Source organism: Pleurodeles waltl, chromosome 3_1 (genome assembly GCF_031143425.1).
Source record: "Pleurodeles waltl isolate 20211129_DDA chromosome 3_1, aPleWal1.hap1.20221129, whole genome shotgun sequence".
Lineage (NCBI taxonomy): Eukaryota > Metazoa > Chordata > Amphibia > Caudata > Salamandridae > Pleurodeles > Pleurodeles waltl.
The window spans coordinates 804585810-804610892 of record NC_090440.1 but is presented as its reverse complement, the minus strand read 5'-3'; positions in this window follow the sequence as shown (position 1 = coordinate 804610892).

The window sequence follows — 25083 nt, the reverse complement described above, 5'->3', positions numbered from 1 at the left end:
TTTGATAGTTGCTGCATTTCAGACTGAAGTATTGTTAATACTAAATTGTTGGATAAACAAGAAAACTTCAGTTCCTGACAATGGCAACGAAAAGAGAAATAGCTTCTGAAGACAAACTGGAAGTAAATGAATTGAATAAAATTGATGGCATTTTCATCTACATCATAGAGTCAGAGTTTGCATGCTCATTTATTTTTGCATGCTTTTCTGCAGGCAATGTAGGTCAAATGCGTTGTATCGTAGGTGGACTAACATTTATTTTCTGGGTGGCTGAAATCAAGCCTCTGGATAAAGTTTACTCGTGAAAGTGGTTGTATTTTTTTGTAATGGTATCCTTGACAATGTGAACTATTAGGGTAGATTTCCTTTTGCAGTTTGGAGTATAAAGTTAATTATTGCTTGAAGTCAGTTCCAAAATAGATTGTTAAGTCTGGTTTGGTTTTTGGGTCTTTATATACTCCTGAGTGGTTACTTTGAAATTTCTGTTAATGGTTTACTTCAGTAGTGTGATTTTAGTCAAATTCAGCATTTCTTAACCTGTAGTCCTGGGAACCCTGAGAGTCTGTAATATATACGCAGGGGGTACATGACTGCTTAGAACATTAAATAATAATAACAGATTAATAAGTGTATTTGAATAAAGAAGCTAAATGTAAAGTTGAACATTTTAAAACTTTCTGTAATGTGAAAGAATTTGAAATTGGAGGCTAAAACGTAAGTCGTTATTCTCACATTGATTCGTGGGAGCAATGCAACTGCATCAAACAGAATATTGTATGAACAGCAAGTGACCTCTATTGATTTAGATTTAAAAGGTTCTGACACCCACATTAAAAGGTACATGATTTTTTGTATATTTGTGAATTAAATATAATATTTAATCATTTGTTTTATGCAATCTTGTATTTTTGTGTATTATTTTCCAGCTCAAATCAACTGAGGTCCCCACATCCTGTGAAGACACATTGAGGGTCTCCCTACTGCAATAATGAATCAGTAGGGGTTCCTGGCCTTCAATAATGATTCAGAGGGGGTCCTGGCCTCTAATAATGATTTAGTGGGGGTTCACAGGAATCAAAAGGTTAATGACTACTAGTCTAACTATTGTGGTTTCAATTGTAGTTAGGTGTTTTGCATCTCAGCTGCAGCCTTTTGTGCTTTTTGCAAGTGTGTTAATTTATTTTGTGGAGAAGTTGACAGATGAACTAAGGTTCATTTGGTTTCTCTTGATGGAAATGTTTGAGTATATTGTGACAAGTTAGTGTCTCTGGATGGTGGTTGAGATATAATAATTTTATTGTATTAATTATGAATTACAATAGATCCTAAAAATTACAAATCTAATATTCCCTTTATTAAAATGCCTGTTATTCAAATGCAATACGAAAATAAGGGATACATCTATTGATAGGTTATGCTATCATCTCAGTCTAATGTGTTTGAGTTAAAAATACGTTTGATCGAGAAATTTCATAAGATTGCTGATAAAGGAATTACTGCAAGCACGAAAACGAGAATTGACATCCTCTTCTATTTGTCCTCAAGTTGAATTCTCTAAAGTCTATAGTATTTCAGTAGATTTGTCTTCAGAATGGCCAAGAACTATAGCCATAGACAAAAAATATTACCTATTGACTCGTCCTCATAGCCATAAGGCCTACATCCCAAAAATCAGAAGCAGGAAAAATTCCAAGATCCTTCAAATTGGGAAATTGGGATACACTTTAATCTAAATCTTAAACATTTTCATTTTTACCTGACCATCCAAGTTTGAGGTGGTATATGGTTGCCTTGCAGTGACATACGATTCTAAAACCAAATATACAAGTTTGTGTTTCAGCAATGCTAGAATGCCTTCCTCACAGCTCCTATCCAATAGAAAGTTCTTTATTTGTCTTTTTCAAATGCCCTTGGACATCTCACTGAGAATGGTTAGCTGAGGTAGATACTCTTCTCCCATTAAGTTCTTTAATGTGAAAAAAATGAGACTCTCCTTTGTATATGTGTTTGCCTTTAGCTCATCTAAAATGAGTTGCTTGATTGAGTTTGTATTGGCTCTGCCATGGTCACAGACATGATTTAAGGTTTCAGCTATATGAAGTGCTTGTAGTGATGGTTTATTCAGTTCAAGACATAGCATGCTTTAAAGGGTTGCCTGCAAATGATTGAAGACTGTATCGCTTGCATGTATATGGTGTACATGTTCGAATTCTTTTTGGAGTTAGGAATCTGTAATCATTACAGCAGTAATGGACTTATTTTTGCATTGAAGACTTTGACTGATCAATTGCCCTTCCTCCATTAATTCTTTATTTTTTTGGGTCCTCATTCACAAACTGCGAAGGGGTGGTCACTTCAAAGAGGTTTTGCTCACAGGTTTCTTGGAATTCCTAGAACCACCTGACTTGCCTCTATTCCTGTCTTCAGCCATTTCTATCACATATAGCAAGATCATGCCATTACATCCAGCAAGAAGTGTAATCATTGGACCAATCAAGTTGTTGAAATTTAAACCTGTCTCTCTATTGATTGAGCCATCTTTTCAATGGATTCCAAAACCCATATTTCTTGTTCTCTTATTTGGAGTCCAATTTTAAATTATACACTAGTGAGTCCTTCCACTTCATAAAAATATGGGGGTAGGAACTGATCGACTTTTTACAGATCTCTATCCTGACCAGTAATAAATGTAGAAAAGTAATTTTGCATCAACACTCTTACTCACCGGTGCGTCATTCAGGCACCTGAAAATAACTCAAAGTTTACTTGAAAAATCTCACTTATTGCTTCAACCTTCTCCCAAAATATTCCAAGCTGAGGACATTCCACAAACATATGTAGGCCATCAGCGGCGGTCAGCCCACATTTTTTTACAGTTAACCAGCGTGCCCTGCTCCATTTTGGAAAGCCTTGCTGGTGACCAAAAGGCTCTGTGAATTGAAAACAAGTGATTTCTCCTTAAAAAAGTGGGTTTAACTGTGTTATATAAAAGAGACATAAATACTTGCCATAACTTTTTAAATTGTGTACCTGCTAATCGTTCACTCCAAATTTCATCCGGGAGGGTAAATTCACCAGTACCATCTGGTCACTTCTTTCTTCAAAGGGATTGTTAAATGTACTTGTTCCTCCAGATCATTTAAACCCCCAGCTCCTCCTTCACACCTTTCTCCCAACTTATTATCTGGAGGTATTTAAACTTAGGAAGTTTACCCCCGTCTCCCTATTCAGATTTTCAAATGACCATATTTCCCCATTATATCAAAAATGTCTCGATTCTAAAAAACCTGCTTCTTTCAAAGGAGCGGCCAGAGCATCTTTAGTCCAGCCAGGAGAACCTGACGAATCCCAAACGGGAGCATTCCTGCTATAATATGGCAAGTTTGTGATCCTCCTCACCGCATACCAGAGCCTTGCTGCATCTTTAAGTACCTTAACTCTCACTTTTTAAAAACATTTTGGGTCTCCATATTTGTATAGAGAACCCGACTACCCTCCACCATTTATCTCTATCATTACCTTAAATATTTTCCTCAACTCCAAACATTCAGGTTCATTCAACAACTCCTTTGCATTTTTCAAAAAGAATGACCATGCGTAGCTTTGCACATCGGGTAAAGCCAGCCCCCCCCCCTTCTCTTTTTTATTCTCAACTTTTTCCAGGCAATACAGACACCCGTTGTGGCCCGCATAAAACTATTGATTTTTCCCTTCAGTTTCTTTAACCATTACTTATTGTACATTAACAGTAATGCGTTAAAAATAAATGTGAATTTGGGTAAAATCGCCATCTTGATTAGGTTCCCCCCGTCTCACAATAGTAAGAGGGAGATTCATCCAGCTGTTCATTAGCGGGTCAGTATCCCTCAATAGTCTCATAAAATTTGTTTCTGCCAACTTATTTATAGTGTGTAATAGTGATCCCCAAATATTTTACCTCCTTTTTAGTAGTCAACCTACCAACATCCATATTCCAAATCATAACCTCTGTTTTTTCGTTATTGACCTCATATCCACAATTTTTCCGAAATTCCATGGTCACTTCTTCCAAGGCAGGTTTAGCTTGAATTAAATTAGCCGTGTAGACCAGCAAATGATCTGCATATAAAGGAATCTTTCTAGATAGATTTCTGCATGTAAATGGGGTTATTCTCTGATCACTTTTGATTCGGCATGCCAGAGGTTCAATATACAGATCAAACAGTAATGGGGAGAGGGGACATCCCTGCCTCATTCCCTTTTCAATCTTAAACAAGGGGGTTAAGGAACTATTAACCACAATTCTTGCGCCTGGGTCATGATAAATGTTTTGTAACACCTTAATAAACTTTCCATCCAGGTTATAGATCTCACATAGAGTAATTTAGTAGCCCCAATCAACCCTATCAAAAGCTTTTGTAGCTTCAACCATTACTGATGCCAAAGGGGCTTTGCATGTGCACGGGAGATCAGTTATCCCTACAAGGCCCTGTGTCAGCTCATGCATATGTCTTCCTTTTAATAAACCTTTCTGGTCTGTGTGTATGAGCTTTCCCACAACTCCCTGTAATCTGTCTGCCAGGACTCTCCTTTGTAAATGTGTTTGCATTTAGCTCATCTAAAATAAGCTGCTTGATGGAGTCTGTATTGGCTCTGCCATGTTCACAGACATGATTTATGGTTGCAGGAATATGAAGTGCTTGTTGTGATGGATTATTCAGTTCAAGACGTAGCATGCTTTGGATGGTTGCCTGCCAATGAATGAAGATTTTATCACTTGCATGTATGTGGTGTTTTAAGTTCACAATTTATTTTGAGTTAGGAATCTGTCATCTGTGCAGCAATAATGACTTATTTTTGCATTGAAGATTTTGGCTGATCAATTGCCCTCTCTCCATAAATTCTTGTGCACCTTTTGAAAGGATTGATTACAATTCGATCTTTCTTTCTCTTTGATTAAATATGTGAGCTCCATTTTAATTTTTTTTCTATATTCACAATGAAATACTACTAGTAGCCGATTTTCAATATGTTTTGCTTTTTGTATTTCCCAAAGAAAATTACTTTTGCTTTTGTTTGATTGACCGAGAGAAAGTTCCATATGTTAAATTTGTGGCATCTTGATAGTTGGCTTTGAAGGCTTCTGGCTGTTAGTGAGACATAGGGCAGATATGTTATCAGTTGTTTCCCTAATTGTGGTGGTATACCTTTCTGTGTGTTCCAGATAGGTATGTAGATCAGAAATATAAAGGGAAAACAAAGGAGGAGTCAATGTGCATCCTTGTTTTAGACCATTCTGAATATGGATTTTTGGTGAGGGAAAATTCTAAATTCCCATCTAATAACTTGATCTGTAACCATGTGTCTTCATGAAAAGCCTTAATAAGATGGAGAAGAGAGTGATTGATTCCTCAGTTAATGGCTTTGACCACAAGAGATGGAGGTTGACCTTGTTAAATGCTGTGCTGTATTTTGAGCTAACATTGTCAGGGTTACAATGTTCTCAATAGCAGGGCATCCAGCACTAAAACCAGACTGATGAAAGGTTATTAAACTCTATTAGCGGCCCAATCAAGCAATTTTGGAAACTGATATTTTGTGAAGATCTTGCCATGACAATTTAGAACGGCAAAACTTCTGTAGTTCTTTAAATTGCCTTTATCACTTTTTTTATGGATCGGATGGATAATGGATCCTTTCTAAGCTGGAGGTATAATACCAGACTGCAGGATTTTTGAAAACACATGATGTAGGAAGGAACTCTAGAGGGTTGGATTGTGTTTTATAATGTTGATGGGCAGACAGTTTAGTCCAGAAGCCCAAGAAGACCGGCATTTTTCTATTACAGAGATGATTTAATCTTGACTTATACATAGTTGTTTTATGAATGGCTATGTGGTAAGAGTGTGCAGTGGCCTGCATAGAGAGTTGTCACATATGTTTCCCACTTCTCGAAGGGAATAAAGGAATCTTTGGCTGGTCTGTAAATGTTCATTCCACTACCAACCAGGGACCAAAATCATTGAGATTGGTTTGACTTAACTGGCTCAATAAGATCCGTCTGGCACAGTTTACATTTACATTTTGACCTTAACATTTAAAAGACTTATACAAATTCTATTTTGTTTTGGTCCTGTAGTCAATATTGCTTTTTTGTCTTCCTGAGGCCATTTGCAAATTCTTTGTTTTTTATGGTGCATATGATGGGGTTGCATAGAGTGGGAACTACTGTTTACAGTAAAGACAAGATCTTGTTTTCTTTTATTGAAACTTTGGATGTTGGTCTCATGTACTTAGAAGAAATAGACCCAAAGAATAAGATAACCATGGTGAGGTGCAAAGCACAAGTTGAGAAGGTCTTGCACCTCCCCTCTGTAGATCTCATGTTCAGTATTGATGAGATAATCTTGATATAAAATGTGAAGACAATAAGTAAGGGTAACAGTGTGAAAGTATATCCAAGAACATAGCTCAATGTCTTCATTATGTGGATGCTGGCACAAGATAGCTTCATAAGCACAGCCAAGTCACACTAGAAGTGGTTGATGGTGTGGGACTGACAGTAGGAAAGCTCTGAGATTAGTACAGTGTGTGGTAGGTGGATCAAGATACCACCAAGTCAACTTCCAGTGGCCAGCCGTATGCATGTATTTTTGTTCATGATACTCTTATAATTTAAGGGATAGTAGATAGCCACATACCGATCAAAGGTCATAACTGTGAGGATAAGGAATTCTGTCACCACCAGGAGGACAAAGAAAAATATCTGTAGAAGACATTCGGTGAGAGAAATGAGTGTACCTTTCTGAAAGAAGTGTGTCAGCATATTTGGGAAAGTGAGTGAAATGTAAGTGGTGTCAATGAAGGCAACATTTATCAGGAAGAAATACGTGAGGGTGTGCAGGTGTGAGCTGGAATAAATTATTGACATAATAAAAAGGTTTCCAATCAAAGTAATGACATAAATGAGTGTAAATATAACAAAAAGAGGAACTTGCAGCAGTGAGAGATCTGAAAACGCTACTATCAGGAACTGTTTCTCTGAAGTCAGATTTTCTCGTTCTATTTGGGATTTGAAGACAGGATGAAATAAAGCATACCAGCAATGTGAATAAAATCTTTGACTGGCTGGTTTGGCCTGTAATTTTTGGCTGTGTTTTTAAGCAAAGCACCTGATTTCACCCTTTGCAAATGTTCAAAATACATGATTTTCTTTTAAACATTCCAAAAACACATATTTTCTCTTGCATCACAATTGTGATGGGTTTTATCACATCTCTAAAAAAAGTAGCAGCATTCATAGTAGAGTATATTTGCACCTAAAATAGTTTTCTCTGCTTTTCATGGAGAAAAATGTATCAACTGCTTTATACTCCCTAAAATATTGTATTCTATTGCACCAATGTTATTCTCAGTATTTTTCTTTGGAGAGAATAAAGTGTATATAAATGTTTAAAAAAAGATTTATCCATACTATATCGTAGTGGACGTGTTTTATTTCTTTCAAAATCTGATAATATCCCAGTTTGGTTTGTTTAATCTGGGAATCACCCACTGACGTGTGGGGTTGCTTTAATTATTAGTGTAATGCCTTCCGGTGCAACCCCTTGGCTTCTTTCTTCATTTGTACATGGGATTTCTGACAAAAAAAGCTCACAACATTCCCTAAAAATATATACCAACCTTCCAGTCGATTTTCAGTTACCTAATCAATGTTCTTCTATGTTTCTAAGAACTGAGATAATTTTGAGGTAAAGTTTCCATTCCAACAAAAGATCCTGTCATGTATTATCATTAGTTTAATGTTGGTTATGCTGGTTTTAGAAAGAAGTTGATTGAAACTCATGGACAGCTTAACCATCTGAGGACTATGATTGCTATCATTTCTGTGTAAAATTTTATAATTCCTGCAGAGATTAATTTATCAATAATGTAGGAAGAAATGACCAATAGTTGATTACCTGTGACTGATTCTGAAGGTCGGAAGTGCAGGTTGATCACACTCTATCCTTCCTGCAAAGAATGACAACCCATGCTATGCAGTCAAGTAAGAATATAATTTTCTTTTGGTGTAGGATTTCTCCCGCTGCTAGAAGAGGACAATGATGGAATTTTAAATACCTCATCTGATTGATCTTCAGGTGTTAACTCATTAATTGGTCGAAAAAACTGGTTCTGGTCAAAGGCTTCTGTTAGAATTACAGGACAACTGTCTTTGAGTTCAATGATTTCCTCCAGATTGTACAACAGTCATTGATATTGAGCTCTGTTCCTGATTAATGATGGTGGGAAATGTACATTTGAAATAAGGCATTGGTTCCTTTTTTGTCCTTAAGTAGTACTGGTAGAATAAACTTACAGGTTGTCCTGAGTTTTAATGGATATGCTTTCAGATGCAAGTTTAGTATTAATTAGAATAATTAATCCAACACTTTGTCTGCCACACACGTTTTTGGGTACTAGAAATTCAAAGGTTGTAAAATTAGGCAAATAGAAAGAGGCAATTTTTCATGATTCTTGTATGCAAATCATGTGGAATTTCATAAACAATGCCCCCAAATTTTAGGAGAGGTGTCTCTCTATTCTAGCAAAAGCAAATTGCAAAACCCTCTAGGGTTGAAGGACCTGGATTACATTTCTTGTCAGGGACAAGATAAACATTCAAGTGCATTGTTACTCTGCACAATCAAAGTAGATAACTTCCGTACAATGTGATTACCTGTTCTGTGACCATTAATGCTGATAATTAAATTGCCTAAATTATTCTGGTTATCTGTACATTTGAATTTATTTTTGTTACGTAGTGAAGGTTTTGAGACAACAGGGCAAATGATATTGCCTCAAAGAATATAGGGGTATTTTGGCATGGTTGCTTGCCTCCGTTATTCCCTGGGCCTCCAAATCTGCTCGCCTGGCCCAGATTCTAGAAGGGATTGATGTATTTGCCCATGTTTTTTGTGTGATGTTCGCCTCTCTATGGAGCTCTGGCAGAAACTGAACTCCAAGTAGAGACAAAAATCGTTGTTATATAATTCTGAAAAATTACCAAGCAGCCTTAGTATGTTTTGCGATTCAGAATATCATGTTTGCCGTCTGATATATATGTGGAGATTAAGTCCAATTTTGTGGGGCCCAAAATGTCCCCTAGGGAGATAGCAGCAGGTCTATTGTTATACGAAGAATTGGATGCAAAACACTTGGCAGCTGTTTCAGTGGTAAAATTATTGGTTGGTTCTATAATTGATACACCATTGGGAATGATACAATTCTCCTTCTTAAATTCATTGATTGGAATAGACTCTTGATGGATATGTTGTAACAGAGACCTGTCAGTTGTATGAAAGTTTGCCTTGGCTAATGGTACCCGACTATCTGCAATATTTCTGATGATGTCAGATGAGCAATTTGGGATGGCTTGTAAACGATATAGGACTAAGTGAGCTTTGTTGATCAACTAAATTACTGGTTGCCCTGGCAATGATTTGACTGTACCCTGGAGCTGATCCTAGAGGGTTATTTTTGGTGTTGACCACTGTGGCTTCAATATTTGTATCTCCAGTTACAGGAGGTCTAGCTTCTTTGGATTCTACTCCTGGGCTACAAGTATCCACCCTAGATGGAGCTGGTTGTGGTTTGGACTCCTCACTTTGATTATTTTGATCTTCCTGAGCAAAAGTAGGTGTTCTGTGTGAGCCACTCACCTGAATTCCAGGCATTCGGATGGGGCAATGACAATTTCTCAATCCTGGTGAAGACTAAAATGACCGTGATGAAGAGTACATTGCCCTCTCATTAGGCCTCAAGGGGAAGGAGGTTGGGAAGAGAAAAAGAGAAAATGCCAGCTTCTGCTCTGGGAACTGCAGAATTGGACTGCTGGACCTTGGACTGCGGGTCATGTTGGATGTCAGGACTTCTGATTTGTCAAAATACTGGGTTCTTGGTTTTTAGGATTCCGGGCTGTAAAATAATTACTTCATTAATACGTTGAACTTGCATAAATTATTGCAGAATTATAAATTGCATATTGTGAGTTATTGTCGACACATTGTGCATTCTTTACATACGTTTCTATTAGGCTGAACAGGTTTCTTCCTTTTTTTACAATACTTTCACAGAGTCACTAAAGCAATGTCCAAACTCAAAAACAATCAATTCGTCTAAGGGGATTCTTTGCATTCTGGCAAAATATCTTGCCAGTGATAGTCTAGGTAAACTTGCTATATTTACGATCTAATTCTCAGGGGACTGCTTGTTACAGGAAATATGTCTTTCCTTGACGTCTGTTTAGCTACATCTTGGATTCCCACCCAAACGAATAATCACACTTGTTCTTATTGTCATAAATTATTTAAAAGGCAGAGCTCTGTTTTGTTTGTTGGATTTTAGTGCAGTGCACATTAAGCAATTAATCTTTCTTTACCTTGCAAAGAAGTAACTTACTTGAAAACTTCAGAAGAACCCAAACTGGGTTATTTCACCTTTCTTATTTTCTCTATTTTACAGGAAATATAGAATAATCGTCAGAAGAAGGGATAAAACAGGAGAGCCAGGACTCCATAGGAAGCCGACCGGAGGGAGAGGATCACTGGAACTCAGCTGGAGGCTGTCCAGAGAACGAGAAATGTTGTTACTTGACTGGAAGCTGGTTTGAGAATGAGGAACACTGGAACTTGACTTGACTGGAGACAGGTTAACAGAGCATTATGTATGAAGCCAAGCAAGCCCTCAGACTCACAAGCATCCTTAAATAATCAAATGTGCACATGTGCCTTTTGGCAGTTGATTGCTAGTTAAGTAAATGAGCAATTATCCTCCTGATCCTGGCACATGTTCAAAACAGATTACATTGTGAAGAACACACATTTTTGGCAGTTACAGTCGGAGCAGGTGGAAAGACAGTTGATTGCTTGAAAGGGAAATGAGTAATTACCCTCCTGATTGTGGCACATGTTCAATACAGATCACATTGTGAAGAGCACATGTTTTGGCATTTACAGTTGTCACACGTTAGCAGGTGGGGTTTAATGTGCATAATCAACAAACATTGCTTATAATACATGAGACATTTAAGAAGCATTGGTTATTGTAAACTTGATATTCAAGGATGTAATGAATATACCCAATACAGCATGTCTGAATGTTGCAAGCAACATCACCTTACTTTAATTAAGCTCAGGGGCAAGCTAGTGTACCTACAACAGTAGGAAAGAGGAAACAGTTCTCGATTTCCAGAAATACTAGATGATTCTGTTGATAGATCGCACATCCAATCACATTTTATCTTATTTGTTCCCCTGATGTGTACAACATATTTTCATTGACTTCTATCATCCCACATCTACTTCAATTCCCACCAAGGCAGACAACATCTACCACTGAGACCGTACCTCTCTAAATCTTTTTATGCTGAATCAAAATATCATGTTCATTTAAAAAAATGCCCTCATGGACAATTTGCAAAAGACCCTGACCATGCACTCCAATTCATAAGCAGACACAAAAATCCACCTGCTATAACCTTTCTTATAGCCACACTTTGCTGTGCCGGATGAGTCAAATGCGAAACACCTGGCACATTCAAAATCTTAATAATACCAATCGAGGTTGTCTGCAGCATATCGCTAACCAAATCTGATACACTTTGCCCCAGTAAATGAAGGCAAGTTTCTGACAAGGACTGGTTAACATGTAACTTAATTGTTTTTCCTGCAATCTCCACACTGTGTCAAATTTGTGGGGGAATGCATTAACCATGCCTCTTTCTCAGAGAGTACTTAAAAATATGACCAGGAAGTCTTGATACCAACTCTTCTTCCTCCACAGGTGCAAATCTTTACCAAAAAGTTACAACTTCTGTTCAATAGTTAAATTCTTTATATGCTATCATAACGGTTGGGGAAATACCCTGTCAAGAACATTAGTAAATCCACCCTCACCATTTTAATGACCTTATTCCACATGGTGCCCAACTGCTTACCATTCAATCATGTATGAACAAGTCACCTTTGCCTCATGCCTCAAAGACCTTCACCCCTTACCTGCTGTTCCAGGATCTGGCAGGGGAATGTGCTACTGAAGATAGCATGTTAAAGTGTCATGATAAAAGAATCCTGTAAGGAGATTTTGAATAAGATAATGATCACAGTAAGGATATTTTGTGTAAGATAGTGATCACCAACTGTTTTATACAACAGTCTATGATACTTGGTTTCAATGTGGTGTTGATTAAGTCTACAATAAAATGTTTAAGAGCTTGGCAACATTATTGTACTAGCTTGGATGAGGAAGGGATGACTTAACAAGAATCAAAGTTTGATTGAATAAATATGTTAATGATTTTACTATGTAGCATTCTGAGGATATCTCAGTAGTTGTGGGATATAGTGCCTGGGGTTTATGTGCTGTGGAATGGGTTTATATGACTTTGTTGTGATTGCTTATAATTAACTGGTAATGTATTTTGTGAATGTGTTTGTGGGGTGTTGGACTTGGCCTTTTTTGCAGGATCTCTACTTGATTTGTGCCTTCTGTTGCTAAAACTGTAAGTGTTGACATTAGAACTCTGTGCATGTTTTCCCTGCTAACCAGTGTTAAGGTGTGTGTGCTCTCTCCTTTAAACCTAGTACATTTGCCATCTACCTGATTGGTAAATTTAATTTACTTGTAAACCCTTAGTAAATGTACCCAGGTCCTGTAAATGAAATACTACTCACTGTGCCACCACTAAAGTTGCCTTTCAAAACATGTCTCAGATCTGCTACTGCAGCCTGTAGTGCAGTTTTAAACTACAATTTTTCCAAGCAAAAAAAACCTTTTACAGGCTTACTCCTTCCTTTTTAACACTTATAAGTTACCCCTAAAGTAGGTCCCAAAAGCTCATAAGGCAGGGTGAACTGTGTTTAAAAAGTAGGACATGTGTACTTGCGTTTGCATGTCCTGGCAGTAAAAAACTTCTAAAGTAATTTTTCATTGTTGTAATACCAATCTCTCACATTGACCAACACTGAGTTAACTTGTTACTTTAAATAAGTGAGAACTTTAGTTTGGGAGCAGATAGAAATAAACTGTTTACACCCAAATGAATTGTGATTTAAAATTCACTTAATGGTTAAGTTGAATTTTAAGTCACAATCTTTTTCTGGCTTTCATGTTTCTCCTAGGGTGCAAATATGGTAAAACTGAGCAGTCTAAAGACCATAGTGAGCCGTCATAGTTCTTAAATACATTCAGGTGGGATGCTTCTGAATTCTGAATAACCATTACTTATGCTCACTGTGTATTTTTCAGTGTGTGTCCTAAAACATCATACATAGCGATTCTCTCAAATGTGGTTGGTGATATGTCCTCTTTTGATGTATAAAATCACTGACAATGACTTCTGGTTATGTAATCCATGAAGTGGTCAAATTGTCAACATGACCTTAACTCAGCTGTAATAAATCTCTACTTTGTTCTGGAACAACATACACACTGTCAGTGTTGTCTGCAGAGGCTGTCTGTGATTTTGATGAAATACAGACCTAGGAAACCTGTCCCGGTGAATCTTTCTCACAAAACTGTTTTCTAATTTATTGGTGAAATGAATAGGATTACCAGAATGTTCAGTATATCTTGGTGAATGTTCTTCATGTCCTTTATACCCGAAGTTTCTTTTTGCTTTCAGTTCACATAGATCCTTTGAAAGCAGAATCCACCACACCTTTACTCTTTTCCTCTCCTTTACATAATTTTTCCTCTCCCCTACGAGTTCAGCTATGTTGTTTTCTGTTATTCTGGTCCTCTACAATTCCCTGTACCAATCCTTTTCCTCTCCATGCTCACTTGTACCTTTTCCATACTTTAGTTCCTCTGTCTACATATACCTTGGTCCCTCTGCCACCACTTGTACCTTAGTAGCCCTACCAATGCATACCGACTCTACAGCTATCTATACCCGACTTCTATCTGTACCACATGTATCTCTTCTTTACCCTAGTGACTCTATCTATACTTCTTCCCTATTAAATCTGCCTTAATCCTACATGCTCTACACCTTTTTGTACTCTTTTATACTGCTAGTACCTTTACCACCATCTATACCCTATTACACATTTACCTCTTCAACACTCTATAGCCTCAACCCTGCTTGCCCTTTAGTGCCTCTAATTATGTCCTATTACCCCAAACTCTGCCTATTTCCTTGTATCTCTACCTCCCTAGTGCCTTCTTGTGCCTGTACTCACCTGTACTTCGTCTGCTACACTAATTATCCTACCTATAACACCGCAACCCATACTTATGCCCCAATATCCCTGCCTATTCCCTAGTACATCTACAGCTGCCTAAACCTAAGTACTTTGCTCATACTTCCATACAGCTTTACCTACATCCTTTCACCTAAACTACCGCCCCTAAACTAGTACCATTCCTACTTATACCCTAGTACCTCACATCCAACTATACCTAGGTACTTCTTTGCCCACCTATACCCTTTCCATCTACTTCACTTATATGCTCTTACCTCTACCCTGCCAATATCTAACCAAACTCTAGGGCCTCTTCACCTACCTATATCCTAGTGCCATTACTTACACAGAAATATCTCTACCCCAGCTTATATTCTCGTACCCATACCCTCCTACCTAATTTAGTGCATATATGGCCTCCTATTCCCTTGCACCTATGCTCATAACTATAGTTTACTTTCTCCATCTCTACCACCAAACCAGTACCCCTACCACTTTTTCTTTCAAATTATTCCTTCCTATTTTCTCCTTACCACCTTTCTTGCCCCACAGTAAGTGTTTTTATTTGTGGCATTTTCTCAACTGATGTGCTGAAATGAGATCTCCTCGTTTTAGAAATTCTCCAAAATAGAGTGTCATCAGCCTAGGGGTGTCAGGCTGGTGCTCTCCAGTGTAGTTTTTATTCGAAACTAAGTCCTTGAAAGAAAAATGTGACAACTTAGAGAATACATTTGATTCCAGCTGGCCTGGCTTAGAGCCCCCTTAACTGTCATGTCTTCAGTTGTCTCTCATCCAGTGACACTGGAGACACAGATGATGTTGTTCCACATATGGTGTGACTTAAATGTCCTGCTTCGTTCCCAGCTCACTTAATATATGTTTACCCTTAGGAGATATTGTAATATTCTCATACGGTTCTGTTCCACGCGCCATACAATGGGGGATTCTGGCATGTGAGCGTGTGGACAAAACCAGGGGGAGGAAAACGGTGGAGAAGACATCGGCGGTTATGCGCGTCTCGTCCCGGTCTCTTATAAGAAATAAACGTGTATTTCTTTCTACTCACCGGACCGGCTCCAGTTTATTTCACTGGAAACGAGGATCCGACCGGGAGGAGAGACAGCAGCGTCCTCCAAGATGCAGCAGGACACCACCCTGTGAGGCGCATAGATGCTGGGGGCTGACACGGCTTAGGTAATCTTCGGCTTCCGGCACCAATTTCGTGGGCGCGACCCAATGAGACAGCAACTTCGTTTAAGCGGCTTCATTTATCCGTCCTAAAATTGGTATCGGCAAGGATCGTCGTGTCGTTGCCTAGCAACAAGGGAAGCCAAGTCTGAAGATAGTAACGGGAGACCCTGTGGAGTGCCGAGCCGGGGTCAGTTGCTATGCAACAGGAGACGCTATTGAATTGATTTGTTTTTTTTCATGTTGTGAGCCAAGTGCTCAATGCCGAGCTAGTGTATGTAACTTAGCAACACTACTTGCTTAGTCCTTGCGGGTCGTGGACCTAGACTGTGGTTACTTAGCAACTGGTAATGCTATTGGAAGATATTCAAGCATAGTTAAATTCAGATTCAGACACAGTTACTTGGATTTTGCCGTTTGTTTTTTATTTAATAAAAAAAGGAAGGATTTACAGCACCAAGTTTCTTCTTGGACACCCTGGAGAACCAGTCATACCATGGAAGGACTGGAAAGAGGGTTTCAAAGCGTATGTCTTAGCTGTGGGTGGAGACATATTCACGGCATCCAGAAAATTGGCTATGTTGAAGCACTGTTTAGGAGCTGAAGGTAGACGCATTTTGAAACATTTACCATACCCCTACGGTGAAGAAGACGAAAATGAGGATGAGTACGAGATTGCCATGGAACAGTTGAACTCCAACTTTGGAAAAAAAAAAAGAATGTCGTTGTGGAGCGTTTTACATTTTTAAAAAGGAGCCAATTGCCTGGAGAATCTGTCGAAAGTTATGTGGCAAATTTAAGGATTTTGGCAGCTACATGCAATTATAGCCATTTTCAAGTGAAATGCTGAGAGACCAACTCATCTTGAAAGTTAATGACAGAAAAGTTCAAGAGAAGTTGTTGAATACAGAGGATCTGATACTACAAAAAGCCATTGACTTTATTAAAAGAATTGAGATAACTAATGAAGGTTTAAAGGAACTGTCTACCGTACCTGGAGCTGTGAGTGCATTCAACGCAGAAGGTTCTAAGTTCAAAAAGGGGGACCAAATTGGGACATCTTCGAAAATGGATGGAAGAAAGTATGTAATATGTTATAAATGTGGGTTGTGACTGATGTATGCTGTCCTGCAGCCGGACAAGTGTGCCGGAAGTGCAAATTCAAGGGACATTTCGCGAGAGTATGCAAGGGGAAGCAAATGAGTTTAAGGAGGGGTAGGGGAACAATCAATTCAGTGGGAAGTGATAGTGAGGATATTGATGCACAACAATTTATTTTGCAAGTGGGGGATGTAGGTAGTGTGAGTTCCAGTGGTCCGCACTATGTAGTTAAAATTGATGGGGTAAATGTACTTGTGATGGCTGACTCGGGAGCAAGATATACCTTGATTGGAAAAGAAAACATGTCTAGATTTCCGACGCATGATATCAATCCACCCGATGTGCGATTGCTTGCTTATGATAACAAACCTATTGAGCTTGTGGGGTATATGGAAGCTTCACTAGAGTTCCAAGGTACAGCTATTATGTCTAAGGTATATTTTGTTAAGGAGGGCACCAATTTATTGGGTTGGCCGCAACAAAAGGACCTGGTCGAGGTCTAATGTGCACATGGTGCAAGGAGCCAAATTTGTAGAGGAATTCCCGCAGGTATTTAGTAATTGTTAGAAATGGGGTTTCTGGTTGGCTAGGGTATGCACCTCAGCCAGGCAGAACTTACCCACTCTAGTCAGGGCAAGGGAGTTACACGCCAAGATAACCCCTGCTCACCTCCTTGGTAACTTGGCACGAGTAGTCAGGCTTAACCCGGAGGCAATGTGTAAAGCGTTTGCACAACACACACAACACATGTGACGCAATATCCCCACCACAAAGGAAACACAACACCAGATTATATGAAAATATACTGTACTGTACACTACGCAATTATCAGACCAAACATCACATATCAGTACTATCCTGTTACCTTAGCAGTTGTCAGAACGTTACACATTAGTTACTCTGCAAATTAGCAGTAGTCACACATAACACACAGGTTACTCAGTATTCTGCAAAATAAGCAGTAGTCAGGAAACACGTTATCACATTAGAACACTTGTCATAAGAATATCATAAAACGCCCATAGTAGGAACATTAGAAAAAATATGGCAAGGTAGGGAAACATATTAGCAAGTCATGCCCATAAAAGGAACATTTGCATATGCCTATGTAAAAACATCAAACGCAGGTAGGTAATATATGAATCAAACTAAAGTCTGTAGAAAGAACTTTGGATTGCAACTATATTGGTCCTTTAAACAGTACCTGGTTGGATGAAGGCACCTCCAGTGCCTAGAAGGCGAACAATGGGACCCCCGGCGCTCCTATGCGCAACACGGGGGCCTCCCTTATACTCTGGGGTCAGAGGAGAGCGACATGCACCTCCTCTCTTTTATAGACAGGCCCCTCCGGGGACCGTGATTACTGGGGGCCCCCCAGGGCCTCAACCGGCCCTCACGAGGGGGGCCAAAGCCAGCAAAAACAACTTAGGGCAGGAGGGGGACACCACGCACCCCCTCCGGTATAATGACAGGCCCCTCCCGGGACCCGCGATCTCTGGGGGCCCCCCCGGGACTCCACTGGCCCTTCCACCAAGGGGGGGGGCACAATAATGCCCGTTTTACCTAACAGCAGAAAAGGAGCGTCCCGCTCCTAACGCAGAGGCCAGGGGGAAGGGGGCACTCCCCGTGCCTTCCCCTGGTCCTGCCGTGAAGCCAAAAGAAGATCAGACCCCTCCTGCGGCCCGAGCAGACACTCGCCTGCACCTGATGCGGTGCGTGAGTGTTCTTCCAGCTTCCCGGCCCGCTGCGGTGATCTTATTTAAAGGGGCACAATGCAGCAAGGAGCCTACGAGCTCCCAAGACTCCATAAGCGCGCTGCAATCAGCGCTTTGGCAGCCGCAACCAGGGCAGGGGCCACAGCACCCTGCCCCTGGGGAGCAGAATCTTAAGACAAGGTCCTCAGGTGGAGGGCCCAGCTACAGGCCAGCACAAGGGAAAGGCAGCAAGTGGCAAGTCCTTCATAGTGACCAGGCAGGTCACAGGTCAGCACAGCAGCAGCAGTCCATGGCGGTTCTTGGTGAGTCCTTTCAGCCTTTGGTGTCCAGTTCCAAGATGATTCCAAGAGTCTCCAAATTGTGGGGAAAATTCCCCTGTACTTATAGTCAGTTCTTACGGTGTTTTACAATGGTAGGGAGAGGAGGTTCCAGCCAGTTACAACTGGTTCTGGGAGTGCCCCCTCTCTCTTTTCAGCTCAGGCTCCAAACATCAGTGGGGGGGTTAACGACCATATTGTGTGAGGCCAGGGCACAGTCTTTACAAATGCAGGTGTGCCCCGCCTCTCCCTTCTCTCAGCCCAGGAAGACTATTCAGTATGCAGATGCACCTCTGTGACACCTCCACCCTCCCTGTGTACAGGCTGTCTGAAAAGTCCCAACTGTCACTCTGCCCAGACGTGGATTGGAGTCAAGCTGCAAAACACCAGAGTCATGAGCACAGATAAATGCGCACTTTCTAGAAGTGGCATTTCTGTGATAGTAATAAAAAATACACCCACACCAGTAAGCAGCATTTATTATCACAATCACAACCATACCAAACATGCCTACGCTACCCCTCATAAATCAGACAATACCCCTTACACATAAGGCAGGGCATTTCTAATGCAATCCTATGAGAAGGCAGCACTCACAGCAGTGAGACACCAAGTTAGGCTGTTTGTCACTACTAGGACAGGCCATGCAATATGGCACATGTCCTGCCTTTCTACATACATGGCACCCTGCCCATAGGGCTGGCTAGGGCGTACCTTAGGGGTGACTTACATGTAGTAAAAGGGGAGTTCTGGGCCTGGCAAGTAAGTTTAGATGCCAGGTCCCTGTGGCAGAAAACTGAGCACACAGGCCTTGCGCTAGCAGGCCTGAGACAGGTTTAAAAGTCTACTTCAGTGGGTGGCGCAAGCAGCGCTGCAGGCCCACTAGTAGTATTTAATTTACAGGCCCTGGGTATAGAGATACCACTGTACAAGGGACTTATAGGTAAATTAAATATGCCAATTAGGTATAAGCCAATCATACCAACTTTAGATGGGAGAGCACCTGCACTTTAGCACTGGTCAGCAGTGATGAAGTGCTCAGAGTCCTAGAGCCAACAGCGAGAGGTCAGAAAAACCAGGAGGAAGGAGGCAAAAAGACTGGGGATGACCCTGCGTAAGGCAAAAAGTCCAACAGTAATAAATTAGGAAAATTAAAAAGTTTTATGCACAAGATTGTTTTGAAGCAGGATGCCGTGCCTAAGGCGCATAAACCACGTCCCGTTCCTATTGCGATGAGGGAACGATTACGACAGGAATTAGCCAAGTTGTCTGAGCAAGATGTGATAGAAGAAATCGAAGCGTCAGAATGGTTGTCGCCGGTCGTGATCGCTAATAAGGCCAACGGAGACATACGTTTATGTGTGGATCTGCGCGATTTGAATGCTGCTATATGGGTGGATAGACATCCCCTACCCAATATTGGTGATATGTTATCCACGGTAAAGGGGGCAACTGTGTTTTCTACTTTAGACTTATCATCGGCATATCACCAGATTGAGTTACATCCTGAGTCACGAGCGTTAACTTCTTTCATTACTCCAGAGGGGGCATACAGATTCAAACACATGCCTTTCGGTTTAGCGTCAGCGTCATCTGTGTTTCAACGAGCGATGCATCATTTATTAAAAGATATCTCCTGCATTACTTATTTCCAAGATGATATCTTGGTGTTTGGTGGAGACCAGAAGGAGCATGATGATGCTATTTGGAAAGTTTTGAGTGTGCTGAGGGAGAATGGCCTGACGATCAAATTTGAGAAGTGTAGATTGAGTGTGCCTGAGGTGGAGTATTTGGGTCATTCTATAAACAGAGATGGGATTTCCCCTAAACCTAATTTGGTAGAGGCAATAGAAAGCGCACCTTCTCCAGCTAGCAAAGATCAATTGAGATTGTTTTTGGGCCTGGCAGAGTATTACTCAAAGTTTATTCCCAAGTTTGCGGACAAGACTGTACACATGAGGAAGCTGTTATGCATGAGGGAGCAATTTGTGTGGAGCGATGGGTGTGAAAAGGAATTTTGTTTGTTGAAGAAACAAATTGCCTCGGCTCCAGTTCTTAAACCATTTGACACCAGGGATGAGATCATCATTAATATGGACGCCAGTACTGTGGGGCTTGGTGCCGTGTTGATGCAAAAAAGAGGGGGAAAAGAAGTGACAATTGCATATGCTTTCAGACCATTAAGTTCATCTGAAATGAACTATTCCACCATCAAAAAGGAGGCATTGGCGTTTTGGTGGGGTGTAGATCATTTTCGCAAGTTTGTGTGGTGTTTGAAATTTGTGATTCGTACTGATCATTGTCCCTTAATTGAGGTGTTTTCGACTAAGGGGGCGGGTAGAGCCTCGCCTAGAATAGCTTGTTGGGTGGTTAGAATGTTGGAATACAACTACGATTTGAAGTATATTCCAGGGAAAAAGAATGTGATGGCTGATTGTCTGTACAGGCTTCCTGTGCAGTCAGTTCGTGGGGGGGGGAGTGCGAGCCTGAACCTGATGAACTCATAGCCCTTGTAAGTGAAGATGTAGGAAGTGTGACAGAAGGGAGAATTTCACATGAAGAATGGGTGTCAGAGGTTCAAAAAGATGTTGTGTTGCAAGAGGTCATGGGTTATTGTCGTCAAGGGTGGCCGAATAGAGGTGGTGCTTCTTGCGAAGCAGAATGCTTCCGTCAAGTTGCTGTAAAGTTGTGTATGGTGGATGGAGTGATGTTCAGGGGTGAGCTTTTGGTGGTTCCTTCGGTGTTACGGGAATGGTGTTGAAATTGGCTCATGAGGGTCATCTTGGAATGAGTGCAACTAAAAGGCGTGTCAGATTGGAGTATTGGTGGCCAGGGCTGGACAGGGATGTGGAACATCATGTGAGGGAATGCGTGTTGTGTGCGTGGAGCGACAAATCTCAAAAGGTTGTTAAAAACGATTTTGCTGCATCTGACAAATTGGATGGGCTGTGGAAGAAAATAGCCCTTGGTATAATGGGGCCGTTTAATGTATTGGGAAGTGTTCCTAAATATGCGTTGGTGGTTGTTGACTACTTTTCCAGGTGGCCTGTCGTGCGATTTGTGGAGAATGTCAACACTATGGCCTTCATTACAACATTGGCGGTAAAAGGCGCTTACCGCCGTGCCGAAGACCGCCAATACACCGCCGCGGCGGTGGGAGACCGCCACAGCTATTATGACACACATCACGGAATCTGCCGAAATTCAGACACCAACACAAGTCCGCCACACCAAAGGTCAGCGATAAATATGCGGAAACAAATCCTCCACCTCCACGCCAACAGAAACACGCCCATGCTATTACGACCCACGAATCCACGCGGCGGTCTTTCAACCGCGGTATTCCATTGGCGGTACACACCGCCGCGCTCAAAATACACACACCTCTCCAAAACACCACCACATAGGACAATTCAAAATACACACATCTGATACACATACAAACACCACTCCCACACATCCAATACAATATAAAACACACACTCACATCACCCACAAACCCCTACGACCACAAATTAGAGACGAAGGCCAGAGAGAGACAGCACAGAATAGATAACACCATCACACAGAGGCACACTACACCATCACCCACACAACATCCTCGCACAAGACACCACATACCACTACACCCACCACACTCATCAACACATACACCACCCCACACATCACACACACCACCCCATGTCACGCCAAAGACACCCCCGCTTCTCCGAGGAGGAGCTCAGGGTCATGGTGGAGGAAATCATCAGGGTAGTGCCACAGCTATTTGGCGCACAGGTACAGTACACATCCATAGCCAGGAAGATGGAGCTATGGCAAAGAATAGTCGACAGGGTCAATGCTGTGGGACAGCACCCAAGAAATAGGGTTGACATCAGGAAGAGGTGGAACGACCTACGGGGGAAGGTGCGTTCAACGGTATCCAGGCACCAAATCGCGGTACAGCGGACTGGCGGCGGACCCCCACCTCCTCCCCCACAACTAACTACATGGGAGGAGCAAGTCTTGTCCATCTTGCATCCTGAGGGCCTCGGAGGAGTCGTCGGAGGAACGGACACTGGTAAGTCTAATCTTCACTATCATATCCCCCACCCTACCTGCATGCTATCACACACCCCAACCCTCACACCCTCCCCTATCACGCTAACTCCTCACTAATCTACCCATAACACCAACCACTCATCCCAACCCCAAGACCTGCATGACACAACTAAGCATGGACACCCATCACTAAAGCATGCCCACTGCACAGACCCACAACACCCCCCAACCATCACCACACAAGCCCCCACACAGGAATGCCTGCACTGGGGTTCACACACACCCATCCATAGGACACCATGAAACACACACATGCAATAATCATGTTCTCATACCCCTGCAGGAACCCGAAGGACTGTCACCACACCAGAGGGTCCAGACAAAACCTCTTCACCCCCAGAAGAGGCCCACAGTGACGACAGCAGCTCTGCCCTACTAGATCTTGATGACCAGCCCGGACCATCGTGGGCCTCAGGACAGTCGGTTCCACTTGCACAGCCACAGCCCAACACCGAACTGCCACCCTCTGGGAACACCAGCACAGCACCCACCCAGCGGACCCATACCTCCCTACCCAGGACAGGTCAATCAGCGGTGTGTCCACCACTATAGGGCACCCAGGCTAACCCACCACCCCAACAACAGGGACCTGGGGGCAGTGGTAGTGGGCACACGGTCCAGGGGACGGAGGCACAGGAACACAGGGGAACTGGGAGGGCTGATGTGCGACAGAGAGAGGACAGGCCAAGGGAACCCACTCTCCACGAGGCCCTATCCTCCATCATGGGAGCATACCACCACTCCCAGGAGACGATGGCAACGGTCCTGGACAAGTTGCAGGAGACCCTGCGCCTGCAGGAGGAGCAGTATTTGGGGTTCAGGGAGGAGCTCAGGACCATCGGCTCCGCCCTGGGCACCATCGTAGGGGTGCTGACGGACATTCAAAAGACTTTGAGGGACACCGTGGCACTCCAAGGGGCCCCTGACACTAGCCAGGACGACGAACTGCCCACCACCTCTGCCGGCGCTAGTGGACAGGAGGCCCGGCCACTGGACCACCACACCAGCACCCCACCCCCTGCAGACAGACAACCACCACGCAAGCGGGCCCTGAGATCCAGGAACAGGACACAGCAAGATGGCAAGACCCCCGCCAGGAAATAAGACTACCTTGATTGTCCCCCCACTGTCCCACTTTGTTACCCTGTCCAGATCGGAACTGCCCCAGCTCCACTTCCAATGGCTAGATGTGCAATGTACCTGTGAGACTAATAGACTGGACTCTGCCATGGACATTATTCCACCATGACCTCTCCCCATTTCACAACCCCCCTACATTTTTATGCACTTCAATAAACACCCTTGAAACCTCAATAATATTGGAGTCAGTCAATGATTGTGAACTTTGTATTGTCAATTACAGTGTTAAAAAAGGTTAGCCATTGGAAGGTCAACATACCTATGTCACACATCACAAGCCTTTCAAGGGTGCAAGCTGTTGACACGTAGGTCAACACATTAGTGAAACTGAAATGGAAGGGGACAACTCAGTTAACAAATAGGGAGTGAAATGTAGGTACAGGATAGAGGTAGACGTGTGAGATGTAATATAATGTGAAACATGAAATTGTACTCACCTGTGTCTCATTGAAAATATTGCTGTATGACTGACTCCCTGTTGTCGTTTTCATCTTCATCAGCTTCATCCTCATCACTGTCCACAGGCTCCCCAGGCTCCCCCGCTGCAACAACACCGTCATCTGGATCATCCTCCTGCAGAAAAGGTACCTGGCGTCGCAATGCCAAGTTATGGAGCATGGAGCAGGTGATGATGATGTCGCACACCTTCTTCGGTGAGTACAATAGGGACCCACCTGTCATATGGAGGCACCTGAACATGGCCTTCAGGAGGCCGAAGGTCCGCTCGATTACTCTCCTAGTCCGCCCATGGGCCTCATTGTAGCGTTCCTCTGCCCTGGTCCTGGGATTCCTCACTGGGGTCAGTAGCCAGGACAGGTTGGGGTAACCAGAGTCCCCCAATAGCCATACACGGTGCCTCTGGAGTTCACCCATCATATCAGGGATGCTGCTATTCCGCAGGATGTAGGCGTCATGCACTGAGCCAGGGAACATAGCATTTACCTGGGAGATGTACTGGTCTGCCAAACAGACCATCTGGACATTCATCGAATGATAACTCTTCCGGTTCCTGTACACCTGTTCATTCCTGCGGGGGGGGGACCAGAGCTACATGGGTCCCATCAATGGCACCTATGACGTTGGGGATATGTCCAAGGGCATAGAAGTCACCTTTCACTGTAGGCAACTCCGCCACCTCAGGGAAAATGATGTATCTCCTTACGTGTTTCAGCAGGGCAGCCAACACTCTGGACAAGACGCTGGAAAACATAGGCTGGAACATCCCTGATGCCATGGCCACTGTTGTCTGAAATGACCCACTTGCTAAGAAATGGAGCACTGACAGCACCTGCACGTCAAGGGGGGGATTCCAGTCGG